General features: G+C 36.8%; 1 long non-coding RNA gene across 1 annotated transcript in view; it reads right to left on the reverse strand.

Annotated features, from left to right (window-relative positions):
- The window catches only part of LOC111088713, a 19,909-nt gene that overhangs the window by 6,427 nt on the left and 4,880 nt on the right, over positions 1–8,602 (reverse strand). Inside the window, exon 2 of the long non-coding RNA XR_002613148.1 lies at positions 5,031–5,295. This is a non-coding gene — a long non-coding RNA (uncharacterized LOC111088713). The remainder of the gene's footprint in view (positions 1–5,030; positions 5,296–8,602) is intronic.

The raw sequence follows: 8,602 nt of genomic DNA on the forward strand, positions 1-8,602 counted from the left end.
TAATGTCACACTGGTTTGTCAATGAGAGATGATACAACTGACAGTGGAAGTTAAAAGAGGTAATGTAATGTCACACTGGTTTGTCAATGAGAGATGATACAACTGACAGTGGAAGTTAAAAGAGGTAATGTAATGTCACACTGGTTTGTCAATGAGAGATGATATTGTAACCGTAAAGTAAAAGATCACAGAATGTGAGAAATATAAAGTCAAACTGCGACTGAAAAAAAATGGACGGTAATTTTGTCGTTGACAAAATGGACGGTAATTTTGTGGTTGACAAAATGGAAATACAACATGTTACTGGGACCTGAAAGGTGAAACTAAGTACAAATAGAAAGGTTAAACTTGGACCCAGAATTTTTCACTTCAAATACTGAGTGATAAATAGAAGTACAAGCTAGTTGTTATCGTGTGTCACTAATAACAGGTACAGGCTATTTGTGGGTGGAAAGTCAGACAGACACTAAGAACTAAAATAGGCTGTGGATGGAAAGTCAGACAGACGCTAAGAGCTAAAATAGGCTGTGGGTGGGAAGTCAGACAGACGCTAAGAACTAAAACAGGCTGTGGGTGGGAAGTCAGACAGACGCTAAGAACTAAAACAGGCTGTGGGTGGAAAGTCAGACAGACACTAAGAACAAAAACAGGCTGTGACAGTAAGTGTGAAGGTCATAACAAGTGTGAGAAGCAGGTTTTAACAGAGAAGGTATTGTGCGAAAGGCCTCGTCGGCACAGGATATGAAAAATATAATGTGGTTGATATATTATTTTTTACTTTCAGTCATAATATTTTAGAATCACGCAGTTAATAAGAAGTGAGAAGTCACCCTCTGAGTAGGAATATAATAACAACAAGGGTAAAAACAAACAGATCATTAATACGCGAGATGTAGTAGACCAGACAGTACTTGAAGAAGTGAAAGGTACTGAATGGCTGAGAAGTACCATAATGATTATTATTGAAAAGAAGAAAAAAAAAACTGGAAGTGACAAGAAAAATACGTGCAAGAAACAATCAATTAAACTGTCGGTCCATATTGGAAGGTCAGACGGCGCCCGGGAAAGTTTAATATCAAAATATTAGTTATAACACTAATTCTAAATCAAGAGGTAAATTCACCTTTTTTTTTTTTAGTTATAACACCAACTCTAAATCAAGAGGTAAATTCAACTTTTTTTTTTAGTTATAACACCAACTCTAAATCAAGTGACCCGTTTCTTTCTCGTACGTAGTCTGAAAGCACAGTGTTCGTGGAGTTGTCGTAACACTGTTTGACAAGAATACGTGGAGAAGAACTGGTTCGATTGAACGAGTGAGTTTTAACGTAACGTGTATTTCTATGTCATGTCTTTGTAGATCATCGGTGCTACACAAATGGGGACATTTTACTTCAACACACCGGGTTAGCTTAATTAAGCTTGAGGTTGTTATTCTTAACTTTACAGCGACTATCGCCACCTGCAGCCACGCAGTACACTTGAGGGGTAAACCATAAAGTTCACGAGAAACTGTTATTTTCCTGAATTGGAAGAGCTGCTTTTGGAAAGACCTTTCACCTTAATGCGATAAGATATTGTTAAGTCTTAGTGTTGTTTACTATTGATTTTATCAAGCCGCTACACGTGCAACTTGCGCTATTTTTCTTAAGTATTTTGTTTATAATTCGAAGAAGCTACATGGAATTTATAAACATAAGCTTTTCTCATGTTGGAGAAATTATTTGAGTTGAATTGCTATTGTTACTAACTTTTCTGACATTTTGGTGTTTTTTGAATGATATCTAATATGCACGTGATCAACTCAACATTTAAAGTTAGGTTTTGTCTACTAAATACAATTTTCGTGTGTAACAGTATGCTCAAAGTTTACCTGTAGGGCCGCGTCAAATTGTTCACAAAACGTACACGCCAAACTATACAGTTTACAAACAGTGTAAGTCAAAAAATATAGTTTAGAAGGTGTGACCTACCACAACCGGTAGTTTACAAACAACAGAGTGTTAGTCAAAACATGTAGTTTAGCAGGTGTGAACTACCACAACCGGTAGTTTACAAACAACAGAGTGTCAGTCAAAACATGTACTTTAGCAGGTGTGACCTACCACAACCGGTAGTTTACAAACAACAGAGAGTTAGTCAAAACATGTAGTTTAGAAGGTGTGAACTACCACAACCGGTAGTTTACAAACAACAGAGTGTTAGTCAAAACATGTAGTTTAGAAGGTGTGAACTACCACAACCGGTAGTTTACAAACAACAGAGTGTCAGTCAAAACATGTACTTTAGCAGGTGTGACTTACAACAACCGGTAGTTTACACACAACAGAGCGTTAGTCAAAACATGTAGTTTAGCAGGAGTGACCTACCACAACCGGTAGTTTACACACAACAGAGTGTCAGTCAAAACAAGTAGTTTAGCAGGAGTGACCTACTACAACCGGTAGTTTACACACAACAGTGTTAGTCAAAACATGTAGTTTAGACTTTATATTGTAATCTACAATCTTTTTTTTGGAGGGGGGGGAGTTTAAAAACTATAGAAACATGAAGAAAATTAAAAGGGTTTAGGATACTACATTACAAAAGACAGCAAATATATTGTAACACTCAAAGAGACCTTTCAAAGATATTTACTATAAATATTTACATTTTACTATTTTTATTAGCCGCGGCAAAGCGGCTCATAGAATGGCTCCGAGTTTGTTTTCAAGTGCAAATTTTTTAGCTCATAGCCCCATCTCTTGACCGATTTCAGATCTAATTACGGCCGCGGCTAATGAGGATTCCCTCTTGTTGTACCAGCTGCGTCTTATTCATATAGATCACAAGCTGTCAGCTTGTGGACAGACACTAACAGTAAACGTTTTGAATTTCTTGCTTTTCTTCGTATAGCGAAATGGATTAATTATTTATTAATCACAAACGTGTCGTTTTTGGTAAATGTATCAGTATCATCCAAAGAAATATCAAAATTCATATCAAATTTGCGATATCCTTGTTTCAAACCCCTGTAGTTCCGTTTAATAAGGTGGTTTGCGTTTTCACTAAACATGAGGTAAAATTTCATGGCGATCGATCAGGGTGAGTTAAAAATATGGATTTGGAGTTGATAGAGTAACTGACATGGGAATATGGAAAGCTTTACTCATTTTAACAAGTTGGTTGTTTTCGGATATTTGGGTTGACATGGGAATATGGAAAGCTTTACTCGTTTTAATAAGTTGGTTGTTTTTGGATATTTGAGTTGACATGGGAATATGGAAAGCTTTACTCGTTTTAATAAGTTGGTTGTTTTCGGATATTTGGGTCTCGTAGCTCCGGTCGCGAATATTTACTGATTCTTTTACTAAGGTAAAGGTAAAATAACAGACTATGTGACTATTCCCTTGGAGCGGACGAGCTTATCTCATGAGTTGACACTGATACTTGTACTAACTAGTATGAGTTGGGAGTTTTCTCCTCAGTATACGCTATTTGGAATAGTCGTTGACGTATGCAGCTTGGGATTATGGTATACAGCATTGTCTGATTGGATAGTAGAGTATAATAGAAATCTTTCCGTCATCGTACTGTTTGGATTGTGGGTAGAGATCTAGCCCCAGCAACCAATTTAAAACCAATCAAGATTTAGAAGCCTAACAGTCTATAAAATAAACATTCACACTGATTGTCAATAAAATTCTGTATAGTTGTGTTTGTTTTACCTTTGTTGTCCGATTTCGAAGTTACTTCCACCGTACATTTCCAGAATCTACGTTCTTGCTGGTATTTTAAACTTATCTCTCAACGTACATATAACCCACACACGCAAAGCTGCACAAGGGCTATTTGAGTTAGCCGTCTCTAATTCTGAGCTAATGAATAAATGAAAGGCAGTTAATGAAGAGCACCCACCGCCATTTCTTGAGATACTATAATCGGATACGTGGAATTAACGGTCACGATTATAAAGCACTCAACGCCTCAAAGCGTTTTTTATTTGTTTGTTTTGTTGTTGTTTTATGCGGCAACGGGACAGGAACCACAGACTTTAGGATCTACAGTTCGGCACGTTAACCATGGGCCACACCTTGTCCAATAAGCTTAGTGATGATCTTAAGATCTTAATCGCGATATTTTACGAGGAATATTTACGTGTGTGTGTGTGGGGGGGGGGGGTCCAGATGCTAAATCTGGTTTTTATTTGTTTACAGAATGTAGCAATGTGCACAGTTTCTGATAACTTCCGCTGGCTGACACGCCTTAGAAGAAGGAATTGTGATATATATATATAAATAAAATATCAAGACTTATTTAATTCGCATGAAAACTAACACGACAAATATTTCCTTTTGTAATCGATCAAAGTTCGTATTCAACTAGGACACCATTCCCAGAATGAAATGTAGCTTAGCAACAAATCTCGTTGTTGTTCTCCGTGATTGCCGACCTACCCAAGCGGTATCTATGTCATAATAAACATTACTAAGCGTCTTTTGAATATGTACCGAGGTCAAGGTACCTAGTACAGTAGTAAAGGAGATCGGAGGCGCTTGGGGTTGTATGAGGAAAAAAAACGTTTACAAATGAACTTAGTGATTTAGTTAATAAAAAATGGTGAAAACATTGATATTATAGCAATGGATAAACAGTACAGCTTCTTATCAGAGATATGCATTGAAATTATATATATTTTACACGTGGCAAAGAGCAGAATTATTTTTAAATCACACAGTTAAATGTAAATATATAAAACTAGAGTAAATGATCAATTGTTTCCTGAATCTTATCAGTTCCAATAAATGATCAATTGTTTCCTGAATCTTATCAGTTCCAAAGGCGAAACACTCCACGAACATCAAAAGAATGTGTACAGACATGCAGGTACGTGTAAAAGAAATAACTAAATTTTATGTATAAACTAAATCGTGGTGATATCGATTGTCATATTCATTTGTTAGGAACCGAGATAGTTCGCGCAGAATCACAGCCGGTTTAAACAATAACACTTGGAGACATGTACAATAAAATGTCGTTCAAACACACACCAATATAACAGTTTTAACGTAATCTCGATTTTCCCACGGCTCTCTCGACGACTATATAGGTATCTCTGTTCGCGCTGATCGGCTGTAAAACAGTAGGAATTAGACTAGCTGTAACTGGTTTGGAAGGTGTGCGCGAGACCAGCCTAGCAACAGTCATCCTCACGTTTGCTGAAGAATTTTCGAAACGTCACTATCTCTTACATAAGCAATATGGCGACGCCTTGTTGAACACCCACGTGTTTCTTGGGCATTGCTTCCATTTTACCTAAATCACAAGAACAAGAAAAAGACTCAGCATTCAGTGAACACAAATCCTTAAAAGAATCACGAGGAACTAAGAGTGGTCAGGTAAAATACAACAAAATTAGAATTATTTCAATGTCTTACTTACATTAGGTTGGTGGTGTTTTTGTTGTTGTTTTTTCAAATGAACAAGAAATAACACTTTTTTTTAATAGTCTATTTGGCTGCGAAGCTTAAAAAGGCTTAATTACAATCTAGGAACATAAGGGAAGTCTATATTAGTGTTGCACAGAGGCCGTGTCCCTTACGTAGAATACGCATGCGTATATAGTGAAAAGATACATAAGATATATTACAAGGATCACGCTACTCGAAATCTAAGGGTCGCGGATTCTAATCCCGTCACCAAACATGCTTGTCCTTTCAGCCGTAGGAAGGTTAGAACGTCACGGTCAATTCCAGTATTCGATGACAAAAAGTAGCCTAAGAGTTAATGATGGGCGATGTTGACCAGTTGCCTTCCCTTTTGTCTGTCATTTCAAAATTACGAACGGCTTGCGCAGATAGCCGTCGAATAGCGCAAAATTTAACAAATAAAAAAATAGCATAAAATTTGATAATAAAACGACATAGAGAAAAAACTTATGGTCACCGAATTTTACTTTAATAAAATATATAACCCACTATCTAATCCCACCCCTGTGTATGTATGTATGTATGTAGGGTGGTAATGACTAGCTGCCTTCCCTCTAGTCTATCACTGCTAAATTAGAGACGGTTAGCGCAGATAATCTTCGTGTATCTTTGCGCAAAATTCAAAACAAGCCACCAAATGTGTATATACACTGAAAGTCAGTAAGAACGATCATAATGAACTATGTTTTCAATAGGAAGTGACGTCATATACTGAAGTCAGTAAGAACGATCATAATGAACTATGTTTTCGATAGGAAGTGACGTCGTACACTGAAGTTAGTAAGAACGATCATAATGAACTATGTTTTCAATAGGAAGTGACGTCATATACTGAAGTCAGTAAGAACGATCATAATAAACTATGTTTTCGATAGGAAGTGACGTCATATACTGAAGTCAATAAGAACGATCGTATAATGATTTGTTATTTTGTTTGTTTGTTTTTTAATTTCGCGCAAAGCTACACGAGGGCTATCTGCACTAGCCGTCCCTAATTTAGCAGTGTAAGACTAGAGGGAAGGCAGCTAGTCATCACCACCCACCGCCAACTCTTGGGATACTCTTTTACCAACGAATAGTGGGATTGATCGTCACATTATAACGCCCCCACAGCTGAACGGGCGAGCATGTTTGGTGGGACGGGGAATCGAACCCACGACCCTCAGATTGCGAGTCGAGCGCCTTATCCACCTGGCCATGCCGGGCCTCGTATAATGAACTATGTTTTCAATAGGAAGTGACGTCATATAATGAAGTCAGTAAGAACGATCGTATAATGAACTATGTTTTCAATAGGAAGTGACGTCATATAATGAAGTCAATAAGAACGATCGTATAATGAACTATGTTTCCAAAAGGAAGTGACGTCATACTGTTATATATATGTATATATATCTACTGTAAACTTTCCTTTAGTTTTAAAACGAAACGATCCGTTGACACCACTAGAATCATCCTACATTTACGTACGAAGTCTTCGCGTTTAAATGATCTATGCAAGAAAAACGAGGACTTTATACAAACACCAATTGGTGTGTTTATCGTGGTGTCGTTAAACATTACAACATGAAAACTACCGTATGCACAAACTACGTTTTGTTTAGATTAAAATTAAAATAGAGTTGTCAACTCCGGTTGAGCAAGCACCATGTAAAATTGATCTGTAATTTTTGTTTTTTGTATGTTAATACCGGGAAAATCGACGTTCGGTTAGTGACCAACTTTGTACTCGAAATTAATTGCAATCTGGTTTTGTAAAAAATGTCCGATGCATATAGGATTTAATTAAATATATAAATATATTTGATACAAATATGTACACGTACTTGTTGTAATGACCTACACCCACCAACATCCAACGTTTAAAAACTATTATATATGTAGGTCATTACAACAAGTACGTGTACGTATATAATAGTTTTTAAACGTTGGATGTTGGTGGGTGTAGGTCATTACAACAAGTACGTGTACGCCCACTAACATGCAACGTTTAAAAACTATTATATACGTACACGTACTTGTAATGACCTACACCCACTAACATCCAACGTTTAACCATTATCAAATAGTCCCATTAAGTTTACCTATGAAGCACCGGGTGGTGGGGGAACGAGAAATAAGGACTTATCAATGTTCTTAATTCAAAATATAACCTGTTTGGTAAATAAATATTAACCCTAACGACCTATCTGTTCACGGTACTTTTCCGTTATACCCCCGCAAGTTTTAATAACTCTTCCGTTATACCCGCGCAATTTTAATAAGTTTGAAATATAGTAAAACATTTACCATTTGCGGGGGGTGTAACGGAAAAGTACCAAGTGTCAAAATAACATCGCAGTTTGGAGTCAAACTTTGAATATCTCAGCTTCTCCAAAATAAGATTTTTTTTCATATTTTGTTTACTTTCATAATAAGACCACATAACTCAGAAAGCAGGCTACGAGTCCAGCAGTTGCTTTTATCGGATTTAGTGAAGAGTTATATACAATATTATGGTAATTGTACTCGGTGCTCGAACTGTAACCGCTTAAGAAGAGAACTCCATAAATACAGGGTGGGGACAAGTTACTAAACAATTGGTTTTATACGATTGGTACAAAAGAAAATAGAACTAAGACAACTGAAACCAGTTTAATTCATCTTTGTTTCACAGTAAGAATAACAGAAGTATACACCGTACCAATATTCACATATATAATAACTATACATTCATTTACTGACTTCCCTTGTCAGTCACTAACCGCACCAAAGTTTAAGAGATTGAGCAATAACCTTGCATAAGACAAACACTAACAGAAAACTAAAAACAAACTTTACTAATGTTTGACGGAGATAATATTTGGTACAGTGAGAATCAGTACAACAACAGCTGTTCACACGTGCCTCCATTGAGGCCAAGTCTGTCAGTCAGTCAGCGAAGTCAAATTCTCGAAAAGCTCCTCAATGCGCATGATTTTATTGATAAGGAGAGAAGAAAAAAATGTGGAATTTATTTTAATAAATGAAAATAACATTTCCTCCTGCCATTTCATTACGAGAATATGTGCTCTTGGATAAACTGTTTGGTTGCTATGAATTTCGCGCAAAGCTACCCGAGGGCTATCTGCGCTAGCCGTCCCTAATTTGGCAGT

Source organism: Limulus polyphemus, unplaced genomic scaffold (assembly GCF_000517525.1).
Source record: "Limulus polyphemus unplaced genomic scaffold, Limulus_polyphemus-2.1.2 Scaffold4278, whole genome shotgun sequence".
NCBI lineage: Eukaryota > Metazoa > Arthropoda > Merostomata > Xiphosura > Limulidae > Limulus > Limulus polyphemus.